We start from the raw sequence: 19,308 nt of genomic DNA on the forward strand, positions 1-19,308 counted from the left end.
TTTCAAGTTTAAGCATCCGACACAGTAAACGTACTTGAAAAAGGGGCTCGTGGCATCTGAGGCCCGGCGTTGTGCGTGGCTCGAGCTTTTTGGAGCTTTTCAACCTCGGATCGTCCACAGCGGGATAAGGACTCAAGGATAGTCAAGGATTATGCAGGATTGCTCCTGCATTGCATAAGCTAATATCGAGTCTCATTGGCCTTATGTGTGTTTGGGTGTTGATGGGGCCATATGCTGCTGCCTGAGGCTCCCAGCAGGGGATCAGTGCTGAGCAGGAAGCGTTGTGTTATTAATACCTCAGGTGCAACATTGTACATCTTCCCCGGGCCCTCATTTTTATCTCTCTCACCTCCACGGAGTCAAGGATTAATGTGTGTGTTTGCGTGTGTCAGGTATGAGCTCCTTTTCCAGCCTGTGCGTCCGAAGTCTTCGGCCCGTCCTTGACTCTGGATCCAGTGCTCCAGTGCGGTGTGAATAAGGCAATGTTGATCAGACTATTTTTAGACTGAGCGCTGGGAAATGTATTAATTATTGAGGTCCGAGTGAGTGTGTGTGCACACGTGTGGGCGTGCAGGCTTGAGAAGTTCTGAGAGAAGAGAGAACTGGTGTAAATATTAATAATGAAGCACTGAAGTGTCACAGAAAGAGAGTGAAGGGAGAAAGTGGAGGCAGGACAGGCGAGTATACAGGTGGAGTATATGTGTGTGTGGGGAGAGCGGGGGTTGGTACTGCCAGTTCTTGTACCTGGGGTGATAATAAGTCAGTCCAACACATTTCCTGACACGTTTCTCAGCTCTGACACTTCACTGGCCCGGAATATTAGAAAATCCCTCTTGAGGGTGAACACTTTGAGTCTGTTTGGTTTCAGATCAGCGATACTCTCCAAGCCATTATCTCCATATTTCAAGTTGGAGTGTTAAAGTGAGCTAATTTGCTTTGTCTTCTGTTCATCCCTGAAACAATGTGCGAAAATATCTTCAATGCCCATGAGAGGTCTTGAATTTTTCACAGTGTTTCACATTTTGATGCGGCTGATGCCGCCGCCACCGCTGTTTACAGATCCTTTACGCTCAGACATGTGCAGTCGGGAAGTTTTTGAATGATGACAGTATGATTTCTGAAGTATGATCTTTGTGTTGGCTGATGAGTGGATGCAGCCTCATTCATACATAGGGATCCAAAGCGGTGGGCTCTCTCGTGCCTCTCGTCAGCTTGAAGCTTGCAAGTGTGTTTGTGTGAGTGTGTACGTGATTTACCTGCTCAGCTTCGGTTGGGCAGCTGTTATCTTACAGTGCCACCGCACCAGGTTCCAGAGTGATGTGTTTTTTCTTCATCCCTTTTCTCATAGTGCGCTAACGCTATATTTGAGAGAATTGGTAAGCCATTAACCGTGGCAATCAGACTCTCATCGAATTTGTTTCAATGAGTACAGTAGAAAATAACTATGTGCTTTAGTTCCACAACTGTTCTCAACTGCCTCACTTCAAGTCTCTATTAATGGCATTGCTTATCCAGTGTTTATGACCGTATGTGTGAGCAGAGCATTGCTGTGAGAGCACTCCTGCAGAGCCAAAGAAGATTTAATACAGCTGTTTTCACACAGAGTACCATAGTACTCCCCATTACCACTAAATCGCCTCGTCATGTGAAAACAGCCCCTTTAAGGCCACAAATTAACTTTTGATGAAGTACCGTCATTTGTGGCCATGCGTCATGTGAATGTGACAGCTGTAGTACTGGAACGTTCTTATTTGCCACTTTCGTATTGTTGTGTTCGCTCTCAAGGAGTTCATTGAAATTAGACCCAAGTCGTACTCGCTCTTACGTTCATACAGAGCAATTTGCCAAACATATGCCTGAAAATGCACAACATGAAAATTGTATTAGTCATTTACCTCTGATGTATTTTTACAAGCTATTCTGAGTTGAAAATATTTTGCCAGCTGCTATTCCATTCTCACGTCTGATAACAGAGAGCACAAAACAACAAAAGAAAATGAATTTGGCTCATTGGAAACAGCTCTTACCCTGCATATGGATGAAAACTTTTGCAAAAGCGAAGCTTAGCCTCTCAATGATTTATATATATTTCATTCTTCGGTGTAATTTCCTGTACATTTCTGCCATTGCCGACACAGGTCTCATCCCTGCCCCGCTACTGATTGGTCTCATTTTAGAGGAGGGTTTGCAATTTGTACCTGACCGTCTCGATGGTTATTAAATGTTATTCAGTGCAGGGCAGATGGATATTAAAGGATATATCAGAGCAACTAAACTGTGTGAAATGTGTCTGTTCTTCTATTCAGCCAGACGCCGCCTGCGTCTGTTGACTGATGAAGCTGGATTGAAATGTAATCGACAGGGCAGCTTTGAGAATTACTTTTTTATTGAAGCCATCTCTGTTGTATCAGTGTGGATGTTTTTGCAAGCAAGACATCAATTCACACTGTTTACAACAGTCATGGCACTTTATTTGAACACCTCCTCCATCCACGCACACATAAGCATGGGTCAAAGGTCAGAACCCCACCCCCATGTCACCTCCCATTATTTCCAACCCAATTTCCAAGATGTAAATGGTCTCATGCAGAGCTGAATACATATGGGTAAGGCTGGAGCATGAATATGGAGGAGCCCCTGCTATCACACACACTCACCCACACACACACACACACACACACACACACACACACACACACACACACAGACACACACCGGTGTATGGTTGGTCACAAACCCCCACCCAAACCAGCTGGAGATCATTTGCAGGGAGGTGATGGACATTGAACAACCCAACACCACCCACCCTCATGTAGTATTCATGATGACCTTTCCACCGCCCCTTTCTCCATCCCCAACACACACACAGACACACACACACTCACACCTTAACCATCATGGAATGGTCCAACCGGTGGCCCCTGGGTAGCTCATGCAGGTGCATTTAATGTCACTGCTGTTAGCGTTTTAGTTCAGGCATCAGTGAGTGTGTGCACATTATCGTGGGACACATAATGATGCAAACAAACCAAGCAGTGAAAACAATCCAGCCTGCATTCAACAGAAGTTTGGGACCAGAGAGAAAAGAGAAAGAAACATGAGAGCATGGATGAATGGATGGACGATGTAGGGATGGATGGTTAGGTGGATATGGTAGAGATGGATGGGTGGATGGATGCATGGATAGATGGTTGGATAAACGATGGATGTAGGGATTGATGGATGGATGTAGGGATTGATTGATGGATGGATGGTGAATGGATGGATATGGATGGATGTAGGGATTGATGGATGATGTAGGGATTGATGGATGGATGGATGCATATGGATGATGAAGGGATTGATGGATGGATGGATATGGATGGATGTAGGGATTGATGGATGGATGGATAGATGATGGATGGATGGATATGGATGGATGTAGGGATTGATGATGGAGAGATGGTTGGATAGATGATGGATGGATGGATGGAATGGATGGATGATGGATGGATGGATATGGAGGATGTAGGGATTGAAGGATGGATGGATGATGGATGGATGGATTGATGGATGGATGATGGATGGATAGATATGGATGATGTAGGGATGGATGGATGGATGATGGATATGGATGATGTAGGGATTGATAGATAGATGGATGGATGGATGATGGATGGATGGATGGATATGGATGGATGTAGGAATTGATGATGGAGAGATGGTTGGATAGATGATGGATGGATGGAATGGATGGATGATGAATGGATGGATATGGATGATGTAGGGATTGATAGATGGATGGATGGATGGATGGATGGATGATGGATGGATGGATTGATGGATAGATGATAGATGGATGGATGGATTGATGGATGGATGATGTAGGGATTGATGGATAGATGGATGATAGATGATTGATGGATGGATGATGGATGGATAGATATGGATGATGTAGGGATTGATGGATAGATAGATGGATGGATGAATGGATGGATGGATGATGAATGGATTGATATGGATGATGTAGGGATTGATAGATGGATTGATGGATAGATAGATGATGGAAGGATGGATATGGATGATGTAGGGATTGATGATGGATGGATAGGAGTGGGACACGGGACCCTGTGGATGTGTCGGTGGTCTTGGATGACTCCACCACACGTTATGCAGAATGGTCGGGGGGCAGCAACACTTTCATCCTCCTTTACAAAGTCATGTTAAGGTGCCCTTGAACAAGGCAACATACAGCCAGCTGCTGCAGTGGAGCAGCTCAGGATTGTGTGTTGAATGTGTGGAAATGTATGATTGGAAGTCAATGTGTCAGTGGAGTAAGAGTTTGGAGGTCAGTCCACTGAGCGCAGATTAAAAATGAAGAAGTTGGCCAATAACAATCATCAAAGGTACATCATGTGGGTGGATCCAGATCTCTATGTTGCAGGTAAACCAGGCTGTTTTTTTCCACTATGCATTGTTAACCAACATACTACTCTCAGCTTTGCAGGGCACAGCAGGTTTATATTGATCGCAGTGAGGTAAACAAAGAAATGACTGTGTTACATAGCTTCATACCAGCAGAAGTGAAAAGTCCTTTAAAAGTCTTGCAGTGGATATTTTTTTTTGTTTGATGTTTATTTCAGTTTATTTGGTCTTATAAGTAGAGTCTAAAAAAGAGATTACACATGAAATAAGACAAATTATGCATATTGGAAAAAAATGACCCAGTGTGATGTGAGGGTGAGTGAGCACCCAGCACTGCAGCTTTATTCGGCTTTTAGCCTCTTTCAGCTCATTGTTTTTGCTCTGCAGCTGGACTCCATGGTTGAGTCTCGTGGTTCTCACCACCTCCACCTCATATAAAACCGCAGACAGTGACACGCGTGCTACAACTAGCAGAGTGTGCCCATTACCAAAAGATGGCCTGCGAAACATGGCAGCCTAAAGCTAGCAACGTCTACATCAGCTAAACGGGGTTCTCTCAGAAGCTTGTAGACACCAGACCAGAGTAAAATGCCAGTAATAGCTGAAACGCGTTTCATCAGGTGAAATATGAGTTCAGTGGGATGCTGATGTTTCTCCGTTTATGCAGGATGTATAATTAGGCAGCTGTTTGCCAGCACGCCATCTATAACCTCTTGATAAGCTAATGATTTATGATAGTTGTTTTTCTCAGAGTTGGTTTTAGAATCTTTCCGTCCTGAATGAATCATCGTAAAACCACGACAGGCTTTCCGGAGCCATTTTTAATGTGCCAGCAAACTGTATTTAGTTTTTGCTGCTTTTATCAGACTCTCTAATGTGTATTAACAAATTTAAACCACTGATTATACTTAAGAATAAGGCGCATTATCATGAATCTGTTTTGGTGCAGTTTATTAGAAATTGCAATTTATATGTCGCAGCTTAAGTACTGTTCTTTTGGGAAATTCTTCTTATGAAATGATTGTGATGTTATTACAGTAGAAATTGTCAGTGGATGTGAACAGAATGAAATGCTCTCACTTTGGTCACGCTGTGATGCACTTAACAATTTAATCATTTTCTGTGCTAATTGTTCAGTGAAACTAAGTATCTGTCGTAGCCTGCATAGTGCTGGGTTCGCCAACCAGAGGTGGCACACACATTAACACTCCAGCTGACGTCTTTGTATCTCCTGTTGTCGTGTCTGAAAATGAAAATGCTGCATGCATAATGGGCAGCGGGGCCCTTGGGTTTCTCTCTCTCTGTTTCCTCGCGAACGAAAACAGTTGTTGCTTTTCATATCTTTACTACACAGATATCCATAAATTCACGCTGGAAAAATACATACCCAGCACCACTTACCATATGAATAGCCCTACATTTAGCATAAGTGATTCAAGTTAATGCAGTCTGGCACTCCATTAAATGGAAAGAGAATCTGATGCAATCTAAATTTCAAGGCTGCTCGCCTCAAATGTTCTGGCTTCCTCTGCAATGACAAACTCTCCACACATTTTGCTTAGTTTAGCAGCAGCAAGCCCACGTACTGCTGTCACCTTATTCTGTCTTTCAAGTGCTCTCGGAGATATCATAATTACACGTTGAGCGCAAACGAAAGGGCAGACAAAGTGATTAATATGACTCATAAAGTTGGAATTTCCTGTGGTTTCCGAGCTGCTGGGATATGATCTCATAGGTGACAAGAGCGTTTCAAAAATGCATGCTTATGATTTATGATATTGGGATGGTTGTTTTTCTGTAGGTAAACATTGCAGTTAAATGATTCTCTTATTGTTTATGTGCATGTATATAAGTCTCGTGTAGGCAGTCATAGAAAATTAATTATATGCTCCGTGCATATTTTCCTCTTCTGCTGCAGCTCTGTGTAAGCTCTGTCCTGCATGCCTTCCAAAACAAAGCAGCAGCCACTAAGTCACAGCCATAGTGTCCGTTTGGCCACAAGAACTTGACTGTGTGACAAGTCATATTTACAGTTGGTGAACTTGGAGGAAGGAGCTTACGAGGAGAGTTTGAAGGCAGTGTGAGACACTAGCAGTCAAATCGTTGCAGTGGAGCACTCCATATGAAAAGTAAACAAAAGGCTGGCAAGGAGGAGCACATGCTTTAATGTTTTCCCGAGCCAAGGACGGCTCCTATCAAAACCAGAATGAAGGCTTCGAAACAGGATCTTGCTCAGTGAGGTTCACCTGCAGCCCTGAACGCCTGCCAGCTCCGAAATGAAACAACAAGCACCAAGAAAACTACATTTGTTCCAGGCTTCATTTTGCATTTGATCACACACAAAGTCATGCTTGCGATGTAATTCCACCTGTCTCACTTTCCAAACTTGTCAGCGGCCCACCTAACTGGAGCTGAACTAATTCAGCCTGACGTGATCCCTGTTGATACGTTGTCAGGATGCGGCGTCCTAATCGGCCTCAGACATATGTCATTTGGGCTAGGGATCATTAGCGTGCCCTCCGGGGGGAAGCATATCACACACTTGAGTCGAGGATGACTCAGAAATGAATACCTTCCCCGCGTTCTCTCTTCCCACTCTGTTCCCAAAGGTAGAAAGGCGAAACGGCTGCAGAACAAGCGTGGCGAGCTAGCGCTAGACTGCGGAGACAAAGAGAAGCATTTATCTGCATTTCCATATGTGTTCAACATTGGGAGATGCTGAATCGCTCAGCCAAAAAGCCTTTAATATATAAAACATGCGTGCCATATGTTTTAAAAGACTGCCTCATTTGCAGGCGATGTGTCTGTCGCTGCACATTACAAGTGTTTTCCATATAAATTGGTTGGTGTACGGTGCAATAGATAAGCCACAAAGTGAAAAGGGACAGAGGGGGGAGGGAGAGAAAACTGTGAATGAGCCATGTTTTGTTGTCATACTGTTGCATTCCATTTTTATTTTGACACACTTGCTGGTAAAGAGGCAGAGGTGTCGCACGGCCATGGAGTAAAATTGAAAGCTGTTTTGCCGGAGAGGTTATTTTGGTTGTTTTGCTCCTTCAGAGCCGATCTGACCTTTTCCCTTACACCTGTCTGGCGAGATCAGACCTCACACACACACACGCACTCAGCGGTCTTGGATGAAATATACACATCATTGAACTTACCCCAAGAACAGGTAGCACACACCTGCAGGTGCTCGCTACTTGTTGAACACACACACACACACACACACACACACACACTTGTTTGTGTATCCTAGAGAGGACGGATCAGCTGTAGGTTTTTGCTCTGTTCCGTTGGCTGCACAGACCATTAACACACACACACACACACACACAGACCATCCTTGGAATGCGTTGTCTCACTGCTGAATGGGATCTCATGCGGCCTCACACACAGAAGCACACTCATTCACTCAGAAAAACACACACAGCAGTCAAGGCTCCACTGGACATGGCAGCAAACATCGTCTTCCTGCTTTCCATCTCACCACAGGGCACAGCAGTGGGGTGTTACACAACTTTGCTTGGCATTTAATACGTGTGTATGTGTGTGTTTTACGAGAGTCTCTCATTCCAAAGCTGGCTTGAAGAACTCCAGGGCTTCTAAAAGCGTGCTTTTATTTTGAAATCCCATTGGGAAACGCGTAGCTTAGCGGAGCAAGTTAATATGATCTCCATCTGTGCCGACAGTTTCCTACAGATAGCTCTGCCTCTTTACAACTACTAACGCTTGAAGCTTATAGGTGGTGCTGACAGCTAATTTTGGAAGGTACCGGAATGACTTACACACTTTTCCAACAAACTGTAAGCTCGCCAGTTGGAGCAACCTCAATTTACCTGATATCTCAGCTCCACTGCAACTCAATCCAGCACTTTGTTTAGCCTCCGCTGCGTCTGCTCAGTCCCAATCTGGATCCACTCTGGCGCTTTTCTCTTCTGTTTGATCAGTTCCTTGAAATGTACGTTTGTTCAATGAATACAGCAGCCGTAGAAGTCGACCACGGTGGCTGACTTGATGTTTCCAGCTCTGCTTTTAGTCTAATTTAAACTTTACGGCAAAGGCAGTAAAGTTGGCGCTCCTTAAGTTTGGATTCCTCCTCTAAATAACTACCATTTTCCATCATGAATTTAAAGCAGTCTGCATAATTTTTGAACCAGACCACTGTGTTTTTTGCAGATAGAGGACAAATGACCCTTCTGCCATGACAGATGAATGTACAGATTGTCATTGATGTGAGCGGAGGATGCTCTCTTGATCAGCTGTTCAACAAAGCAGCTGACAGCCATGTGTTTCAGTGTTTTTTATTCCTTAGATGATCCTATTTTTTAGTTAATACAAACTTTCCTGAAGTCTTCCTCTTTAATACCCACTCACGATGCTGCAAAGTATTCATGCTTCATAGCTTTCTTTCATCCATTTCCGAATAAGATGATCCTGAAATGGTTTTATGATCTGCATTGTTCAGTAACTCTCCTTGTATGATTTGTCTTTACTGTGCGCTATAAGTCTTTCAAACTGGTCATTTTTCAACATGTAGCTGTAATGAATTATCTTATCTTAATTACATTTCAGTCATTTCGCTGACAGAAATGGCAGAGAAAGCATGTGGCTACAGTGTTGTCAAAGACACATTCGTTAAAATAATTAATTAATACTTATTTTCATCACTGAATAAACTCTTGATTGCTTTTGTCAAGTCAAAAATGAATTGATTGTTTCAAATGTCAGAGAATTGTAATACCCAGGAGAGTCCAGGGGATGTGGGGACGAGCAACCAAATGAAATCATGTAACAAACGTGGAAGAGAAGCAGGGAAACTGAGCTATATGCTCGAATAAAGAAATCTTTCAATAAACCTAGAATAAATGCGGCTGACAGTCAATAAAATCAGAAACCATTTGCTTAATGAAACTACAACATACAGTATTTTTACATATTGTCAGTTCAACACCAGTTTGATTAATTAATGTCTGATTTTGCATACATTCAACATATCATGAGTGGTTTTTGAGTGCATATTTATCAATCATGACAATTATTTTAACCAACCACGTAGCCCAAGACACGTGATTAATTGAGGAATTGACTCAGCACTGTAGCTCTGCCTGTAACTGCTCTGAGGATGTGTGGACATGTAAATGAAGTCGTGCACATTGATGCCTGTGGTCACTTAAATTGATTTAACAACACTTCACCGCCCTGCGTTTCACTGTTCAATCCTGAACAGTTTGTCCATGCTGCCTGAGGTGAGGCCTTTGTAACAGCAGCAGCACAGCAAACTCGATCAAAACAACACACGCATGCAATTACAAACACACACACACATGGACTTGCCCTGTGTCTGTGTTAATTTCCAGGTTCCACACCATTAACACAGCACCACCGTGCTCTAGCACACATCAGCCATCTCCCTCTCTCCCTCTCCCCCTCTCGCTGTCACAGGAAGCTATCGGCTCGGAAAGGGGAGCGCGGTGGCAGCTATTAATTATGTTGGGTGCTAACTGCCGAGTCAGATTGCGTATGCGCGTCTGTGTATGCGCATGTGCACCCTAGTTTTTACCTGCCGTGAGTGTAGATGTGTCCCGTGCGCTCAAACACTCCACACACGCAAACGCTCAAATCAACCAGCTATTGGAAAAGCCAAACGCCATCTGTTTGCACACGCACGCACATGCACACACACACCAAGCTAACACGCTCAAAGCAGCTACCCCACACCAATACTGGGCCAGAGAAAGAAAGAGGGCGTGTTTGAAAAGTGGGAGGGAGAGAACAAAGCAGCAGGGTGTGTGTTGGAGGGAAAGGTGGAGGTATGTGTGTTAATGTACTTGTCATAGAAAAGGAGAATCATACTCAGACCTGAAATGATGACGGAGCTGTGCATAGGCACGTGTAATCATACAGATAGCTGTGCATGAATGCTCGTTTATACATTTGCTACTCATGTAGCTTGATGTCAGTGCCGGTACTGGTTAATCTTGCAGCAATGGGCAAATTTTCTCACGGGTGTTGAAATCTCCCTGAACACCACCAATTATTGGTGTTAGTGATTTGTAAGGCTTCCCTCCGGCTACACTGAGCAAATGCTACGAGACAGAAAAGGCTCGGCTTTATATTTTAGCATTTTACGCACAAACACACATTTTGCATGCAGAAAACTGCTGGGTGAAAAATAGTCTCCAATCTAACAGCGTAGTTGAACCTCTGTGTCTCGACTCCCGAGATTTTGTCACAATAAAATACAAGATACACAAAAATAGAAATGTATACTTGCTTAGGGTGTATAAGTAAGCAGACGTAATGCTGAGCCCAAAGTGCTGCAGTTGCGTTTCTTTTGACAACTGAACACTCTGCAGTAGCTTAAATTAGAGCTGCAACTTAGGTTTCTTTTTATTATCATTCAGTGTGTTGAGTGTCAAAAGAGAGCCAGCGAGGCTATTAATGTCCGTCCAACGGTCCAAAATCTGGAAATATTCTATTTACAGTCATTAGAGAAGCAAAGAGGAGGAACTTTTTACATTGGGGAGGCTGGAATCACTGAATGTTTGCCAATTTTGCTTGATGAATTCCAATTATCTGATTATCAGATAACTGTTGTCTCAACACCAAGTGAAATTACAATATTCCCCCGCTGGATCAAATGATCCAAAACCCAAAACTACTCAGTGTGCTATCCTAGGGGACTAAGAAAAACAGATAATATCCACATTTTACAAGCTGGAACCTGTGAATTTTGGCATTTTTTGTTTGAAAACTAACTTCAACAATTAATTCTTGATCCAGATAGTTGCTGATTAATTTTCTGTCAATCGACAAATCGATTAATCGACCGTTTCAGCTATGCAAAGGACATTAAATTCAGTCCTGCTGACTTATCTTTATTGGCTTTTCACTTTCTATAACACTGTGCCATTTATCATGACTCGTGTTTCCCAATAGGGAGAAATAAACCATCATGTAGTTATCACATCACTGACACGCTGATTCAGAGTTAACCTTGTACAGGGCAGATTTAGCAGCATGACTGCAGATCAGCTCCCAGACCTTTTATATTTATCTCCTTCATTATATTAGGTCCACTTCTATTAGATAAATGTGTTCGCACACAGTAGTACACGTGCTAATGCTTTACGAGGCTCACGGAGGCTCTCTTACACCACCGCGAGCAGCCCCAACGTCTCTGCAAACATCTGCTCTACTGAAATGTCCTTGAACCACACTGAATCCCTACCAGCTGCAGGGCTGCTGTCCAATCGCTCAGCTGGGCCTTGGATGTCCCAGAGGAGGGACCAACTGAAACAAAAAGCATCAATCAATACAAAGGTGCACAGACCTCGCCGGGCTGATGAAGACCAGGCAGTGGGTCATTACTATAGGCAAAAATGAACCAGGCAGCCACCACGCTCACCTCACCACACACACACACACACACATGCACGTCCAATGCCGCTATGTCTTTAATGATATCATTAGGCAAAGTCTCTTCCAATGTCCAGTGTTCTGACACCTCAGAGAGAGCTTCATTAAAGAGCAGTGCACCGTCTCTGCTCCCTTCATCCACCCTGACAGTACATGACTGGACGTGTAAAATAACACAATGAAGCCTTTTCCAATGCATTTGTGTTTTCTTCTTATGTGTGTATGTTTGGGCGTGCATATTTAGAGCTTAGTGAAGAGGCCTGCATTGGGCTATGCAGCATGGGATTGAAGAACTGAATTAAATAATGTCATGGAGACCGTGTGACATGCACAGATTGGAAATTCCTCCTCACCTTTTTTCCTCCTGTCTCCTTCCTCGTCGTTTTCCTTCTTTTCCACTCCCACACACACGCACACATCCCCACCCCCACTTTACCGGTTACAGCTAATTTATAATTGCTGTATATGCAGCGATACCCGAAACACCCCTCCGCCCCTCTAGAGAAACAAATACGTCTTCTTGAATCAGCCTCAATGTATAGCAATGCTCACCCCTCCCAGTTGTCTGCACTTACTGAATGGATATTTATGTGCGTGCAGGTAAGGGCGGGATGTTGCAACACATGTCTTATTATGGAGCGAATATGCAGCATATTGGGAGCGGAATGTGGTGTAATTTGATAAGTGCATCCACAGGCGTGCCAAGTCACATTCAAAGACATGGGGGAACGCGAGGAAGGAACAATATGAATGTGTGCAGGGCTCTACAGTAACAGTTGCCCCGGGCAACCAAATTGCACTGCCGTCAACCATTGTGTTTGGCCTGGTCGGCACTGTTGTCAACCAATTTTACAGAAAAATGTATCTATGGTGTAGAATCTTCCTCCTGGACGAATGAGACGCGTTGTTACTGTGGGAGCCTATGAACGCTTCCTGAAAGACCTGTTGTAACAGAATGAGCATCTAATACAAGCTAGTGTCAAGGTGTTGACAATATACAAATAAAATAAACAATAATATAATTAGACAATGATATGATTTTGTTTTTGTGATCATCCCTGTCCCTGTTCAAACAGAGTTTACCACTTAACATACTGTTGAACAAGGTTCTGTCGCTGTTTATATACTAATTCATGTCATTGGATTTTGAATTAGGTTTTCTTACCTCTGCAGCAGAACTCAGCAGCTACGGGTTCACTTTGGCTCCCTGCATACTGTAAACATCTGGAAAAACCTAGAAATCCCTTTTATGGGATTGTGAATAACTAAAATCCCTTTCAAACTGATCTGCTGCATCCCCACATTAGAGAGCTCTTAGCTCTTATCTGACACGAGTGAGAAATGACGGCGCAGATCTCGTTCCCCAATATAAAACCCAGCAAACGTGTAATCTAAATATAGCGAGCGAGCATTATTTAATCGCTGTTCATTTTATTTAAAGCTGCCACTTCTTTATTGGGACAAGTTGATATGTGTGACAGAAATTTGATATGATGTTAACCATTTCTGGTATCACTTTCTCATGGCTGAAATATGAGGCATAATCAGACAGAAACCATTATCATTCCATTATAAACAAATAAAATATGGTGACCATTCTGTCAAACTTTGGAACCAAAAGTGTGGCTGCCAGCCTGCCAACCGTTTTCTAAACTTCCTGCCGGGCCCTGGTGCATCTCTGAGATGTGTGTGTGTGTGTGCGTGTGTGTGCGTGTGTGTTGCCTCACACTCCGTTTTACTGGCATACATAAACAGGCGTATACTGGATCGCGCAGTATGTTGATACCGCCTGGCTTGATTGTGAGTGTTAATGCATATGCAGGAATCGGCGTACTGTAGGCGCAAAGCTTCCGGGTGTGTGCGTGTGTGCGTGTAGGCGCAGCCGCTTGTGTGTTCGCGCGCACAGCTGTTATATAGAGGAGCCACAGTGGCGTGGGTCAGGATGGGCTAAGCGCTCCAAAGAGAGGAAATGAAGACAAATGAACGGAGAGGAGCTAAACACTCTTCCAGTCAGCTCCATATTACTTATCCTCCACCCTCCTCCTTCTGTTTTTTTCCCTCTCCCTCCCACCCTCCCTCCCTCTGCCTGAGAAAATATTACAAAGCCACACAGAAAGACTCCCGACACGGTAATGAAAAGCGCAAAAGCGTGGCACTTTTTGTGCTGCTTTCGCGTCACCGGCAATTAATTCCACAGCGGCGGCTGGCGGGGGCCCGCGGTGCTATAATACTAACCCTAAAACCTGCAGTGCATGGACGCTGCCTATAAATCTGAATCTTCGTCAAGCACTTTTTCCCTCTCTATCATTTACCCATCCACACACGTGTGTGTGGGTACACGCTGTGGGCTCGTGGCCTCCGAGGCACCTCTGAGGAAAAAGTCCAGGTTGATGGACAGGCAGCCGGGACCGCACTTTGATTTTCTGAAAATAACACAATCATATGCTGCATTCACCTTTCGGGACCATTAACAGAGAGAGGCTGTGATAAAAGTGCGCGGGGGTGTGTGAGAGGGTGTGTTTGTGAGTGGGACAGTGATGGTGACAGGCTTTAAAATGAGCTGGGCTGTTCAGAAATACAGGCGCCTTCTAATAGGATCTATTTGCCTCTTTGCTCTCTCTTTGGACTGTTGCACAAGTACCAAGTAAACCGTGGAGGAGGCAGAGAGAGGGAGAGGAGGAGGAGGAGGTCACTTTTTACAATGACATCCACCCCCCTCTCGCCTTTTTTTATTTTCCCTCTGGTTGGCTGGGAGGGACGCCAGTGAAAGAGGGAGGAAGGAGAAAAAGAAAATGAAGTGATATGGGGCCGTATCGATCGACAGGTCAGAAGTATTGATCAGAGAGTTGAGAGAGATGGGAAGGGGAGGAGATGGAAAGGGAGGAGGAGCGGGGAATGATGCAGTGCTTTGTCTGGGCGGGAGAGCAACTAGAGGGGGGCTAAGAAGCCCATGGGGCTCAGTGTGGAAGTGTGCAAAACTGGGGCACCCACAGCCCAGCCGGTCCAGGCATCTCCCTCGAGGAGCCGCTTTCATCAATTCCTCATGATGGGGAGAAGCTCTGCACTCAATATTTCCTGCAGGAGCTTTTCAGCCGGCCACATCAATATTAATCTATAGGGTTTAGGGGAAGATAATGCCCTTCACCTCCTGGATCTCAAGTTCCCTTTTAAATAGAGACCTCAGGAAGGATCCCCTGTGTGTTTTCACTTTCCCCATATGGTGACACTAATGCAGGCTGGCAAAATGCTAGTTGGCTCCTTTTCCTACTTTTAATACAATTCAACTCGCTTTTCCCTACAAAATTGGTAATTTCTTCTTCAACTATCCCGAATTCCCATCGGTGACAATGGCGGGGAGTCTACGGGCCGTTGGGCACCTCGTTGTGATTAGGCATAGCGATGAGGAGCATATGGAGGAGGCCGTCTCCCTTTTATCCAGTGAAGACCAGCTCAGCACTTGAGCGCTGCCGCTTCCTGGCTCGCCTTCCAAGCTCTCCCCAGGTTGTCTCTGAGTCTCATCCTGCTGCCATCTGCCACTGACTTGGGATCCCTCCAGAAATCCAGGAAAAAAAAACGGAGCACCCTCTCCTCTCCACAGAGGGAGCCAGCATGGAGGCCCAGTTTCCTCTTCAGCTCTTTACTTTAAAGAAACCGCCGGTGGCCTGAGCCCCCTCTGGCAAGAGCGACCAGTAACATTGAATTCTGATCATATGGGAGTAACTGGCAGGATGATTTGACGATTCAAAGAGGTGCCTTGAAATGGTCACATTTTGAAACCATCAAATAGCAAACCCTTGAAGTGGCACTCAGCAATCTGAGCTCATATTTTGCAGCAAAAAGAACATTGCAATGTCTAGTATGAGAGAAAAATCCCGCCGTTGTGTTGTGTGTATTTGCTGCATTTTACGTGAGCGCAAAATGACTTGAAGCTTAAAACGGGTGATTTTTGTTCATTTGAAATTAGAAACATAATTTCCTCCTTATTACCAGTGCAGGTGTTGGGGAAATGCAGTAAAATGAAGTAATCAGGCCTGCAGGTAGTATTTACCATCCGAAAGCTGACATGAATATAATTTTCAACACCTTTCCCCAGAACACGTAAATGCAGAAAAAGCCGTGACTCTTGTGGCTCTTTTGCCTCACTCAGTGTTCGGGGGGGCATCAAGTGTGGCCACAAGCCCAACGCTTGCAGAAAACAGACCAAATTCTGTCGCTTTTCTAGCACGTTACCCACCACATTTGCATGCAATATATTGAGAGAGGTTCTGTGTTGTAGAGAGACTTAGAAACCACAGAATATGTGCAGGTTGATCGGCGGAGGATGGTTCTGAAACTTCGGTCGATGACATGAAAGCAAAAACTTCTGCACCCTCACTCTCTGCCTCACTGCGTGAAGGGCAGACTGCTTCCTGCGCTGGTGTTCAACATTGGCTCAGGACTTAAATCTTGTGCTACCGAATTGTCCAAATATAAACGGAAATCCTTGAGACACAGGACCTTCATGTCCAGTATTGATTTGTAGTTCAAGCGTAATTCCCTGAAGGTGTTTTAAAATACGAACGTTCTGATTGAAAATGGAGAGCAGACTTACCCACTGTACTAAAATCAGTTTTTACGCGGTCGGCTTTGCTCACAGCCGCCTCCAGTGTCTGGATTGTTGGGGGTGAAGAGCTGTAGATGCAGTTCTGATGGCCCAGATGGAGCCGGCTGTCTGCGTGAGGAGGAAGCTGTGTAGTTCTGCTTTAATCTACAGCTCAGTCAGACTTGTTATGAAGTGTCTGCTATGAGGAAGCAGGTCTGAGGCAGCTTCACATGAGGCGCAGAATGACTATGAGGCTTCATTTCGCCATTGAATTGCGTGTAAAACCCCAAATGTAGAATTTACCTCTTGTATTGCAGGCACATCCTGGGTGAAAACAACTGTCAGGCAATCTGATCATTTAATTCGCTAAAACCATGCTAACCCTAACCTAATTTTGGCCGGTGATCTCCGGGACAGGCTGCTATCGCTCTCGGATCGGATGCAGGGTTTTGGATACGAGGTGACGCAGACTGGCCCTGTGCAAAGTCGGCATCGCTGCCCAGTTTCCTCTGTGTTCTCTAGGAAGCTGGAGCGGTGTGTTGTGGAAATGAAGCAGAGAAAATGTGTCTGAAACCCCATGCTGTGGAAACAGTACCAGAGAAGCGAGTTTTACCCTCCGCTACTCCTCCTCCTCGCACAGTACGCTCGTTTTTAATGCATGGAGTTTGAGAAAATGCAGCGCTGATGAAACATTTGGTGATGGTGATGAGAGATAGAGTGAAAGAGTGTGTGTACAAGCCAGTAGAAGAGAGGCGAGGAGACGCTTGCGATGACGCTAGCTCGCGATCTCGTTATCTGTTTGCGTGCATGATTATATGTACTGTATGCGTCAGCGTGTGCGTGTCTTTGCATCCATTTTCTGCATGTGTGTGTATGTCCTTCTTTGTGAGGAAGTGAATCGTCCCTCGCACTCCCACACAATGCCTACTTGCAATTAGCGAGCGTAAAAAATGCCTGTGTGTGTGGAATATGAAAACCAAGTCTTTGTACGAAGAGTCCATCGCAGGTCTCTGGGAGGTGACGGTAAGCTCAGACAACGAGCTCTGAGACGTGAACAAAAGAGGGCTCCTCTCCTCATAATACTGGCTTAGCTGAATAATTGAATTGGGGAGCGCGCTGGCAGCCATGCTGGTTTTCTTCATGTATATTGCACACCAGCAGTAATCTGTTCTCGAGGAGCATCTCTGGCTGCCTGCCGCTGAGTTTGCGGAGGAGATGCGAGGTGACAGAATAGGGCTCTGTCACCAATGCCTCCATTATTGATAAGAGTGGGTGGAGGGAAGCTTGGAGAGAGAACTGGAAGGACAGGAACACTGTGAAGCTCAGAAGTTTGCTCGTGTCAACGCATAGCTTGGTCCCGTTCACCACGTGACTCACCAAAAACAGCAAAGCACTACAACCGATTGGGTGTGGGCATGCATTTGGGTGGAGCACCTTAACCAGGGCTGTTGCTTCTATGTTCTCTGTATGTCAACTAATGGAAGAAGGCATGATTTTTTCAGTTCATGATGAGGCGCTGCTCCCAGTGCACACCTCTGAGGTTACTGCCATCTTGACGAATGAATGGTCAACTTTTTTTGCGGCGTGGAATTTCAGCTGAATTGGTTTGCATGTTTTCTAGTGACTTTCAATCTGCCTGTCAGGTCGAATTTTAACAAGGTGTCTTGGTTTATTAGCAGAGGATGAGTCATGACTTACTACTGCTACAACACATACCAAGACACATCTGATGTGCACATTGTTATAAATGTTATCAAGCACATTCATGATCCCAAGAGGATCAAACCCTGCTAATTGTGGGCACTTTCTCTGGTGTCAACCTGTTGGGGTGTCATCTGCGAGATATCTCACAGTGTAATCAGCAGATGGCATAAACTGTATGTGTTTATCACTAACACGCCATGGGTTCGACTCCCGATTTAGCTCTTTTAGCGAGTATGACTCGACTGATGCAGGCTTCAGTTCTCTGTGTCGATCGCCTTCGGTATTTCGTTTTCATGCCGTCTTTGCCTCTACTCTCCTCCCTGTCTTCCTTCCCGGCGCTTGTCCCCGCCTGATCAAGACGAACAACCGAGTGTTTTTCCTCATACACCCTTCATGTATTTTTCTCCCATAACAAGCGTGATTAGGCAGATGTTCTAAGCTGTCAGGAGCTGTCATATTTCAGGCCTGATTTATGAAGACTCAGCACCTGCTGTACTCTGAGACCTGAAAGATAGCGTGAGTGGAAGTGAAAAGGGTGGAGGAGGCTGATCATTTTGGAAGATGTGGCTACTGGCAGTTCGGGTATGGAGCTGCTGATGAATGTCAAGATACTCCAATACCCACTTTGTTTTTGCTGTGGACTGCATGATAAGTAGCTAGGTGTTGTTTATTGCTCTGCAGAATTTTAAATGAAGCATCCATAACTAATCATAACCCTATTGAGGCCTTTATTGATTTAGGTGTAGGGAACACTGTCTTCCTGGCTAAATTAACAGGGGTCAACATCTTACCAATAAATCACAGAGTGCATATCTCATCATGAACACACCCTCTGGATTAAGGCTGGATGGCGGGCCGATCATGTCTCCACAACGTGCACAGCTCTGGGGTTGGTTTTGAAGCATATTTTGAAACCTCTCTCAACAAGGTCTCAGTCTAATTGCTTTGGCAATCATTGTGCTCTCATATGGCCAAACAAAGTGAACAAAAGGGAAAACTGCTGCAGGGTTTGGAATAACTTCTCACACCCACCTCAGTGCGAATAAAGCCTTTGCTCTGTGGTTTGAATGCCAAAAAATGAAATAAAACTAAAATGTAAAGGTGGTGCCAATGCATGCAAAGTTGATGGAAGTTGGCAAGTGGTGAGACATGGATGCTGCTTCGCTCTGAGGAAAGATTGGAGATAATTACAGCAT

The 19,308-nt window shown here is 44.7% G+C and overlaps 1 protein-coding gene across 1 annotated transcript in view; it reads left to right on the forward strand.

Annotated features, from left to right (window-relative positions):
• The window catches only part of agrn (agrin), a 235,932-nt gene that overhangs the window by 107,204 nt on the left and 109,420 nt on the right, over positions 1 to 19,308 (forward strand). The gene's annotated exons all lie outside the window — the stretch shown is intronic.

This window comes from Chelmon rostratus, chromosome 10 (assembly GCF_017976325.1).
Source record: "Chelmon rostratus isolate fCheRos1 chromosome 10, fCheRos1.pri, whole genome shotgun sequence".
Classification (NCBI taxonomy): Eukaryota; Metazoa; Chordata; class Actinopteri; order Chaetodontiformes; family Chaetodontidae; genus Chelmon; species Chelmon rostratus.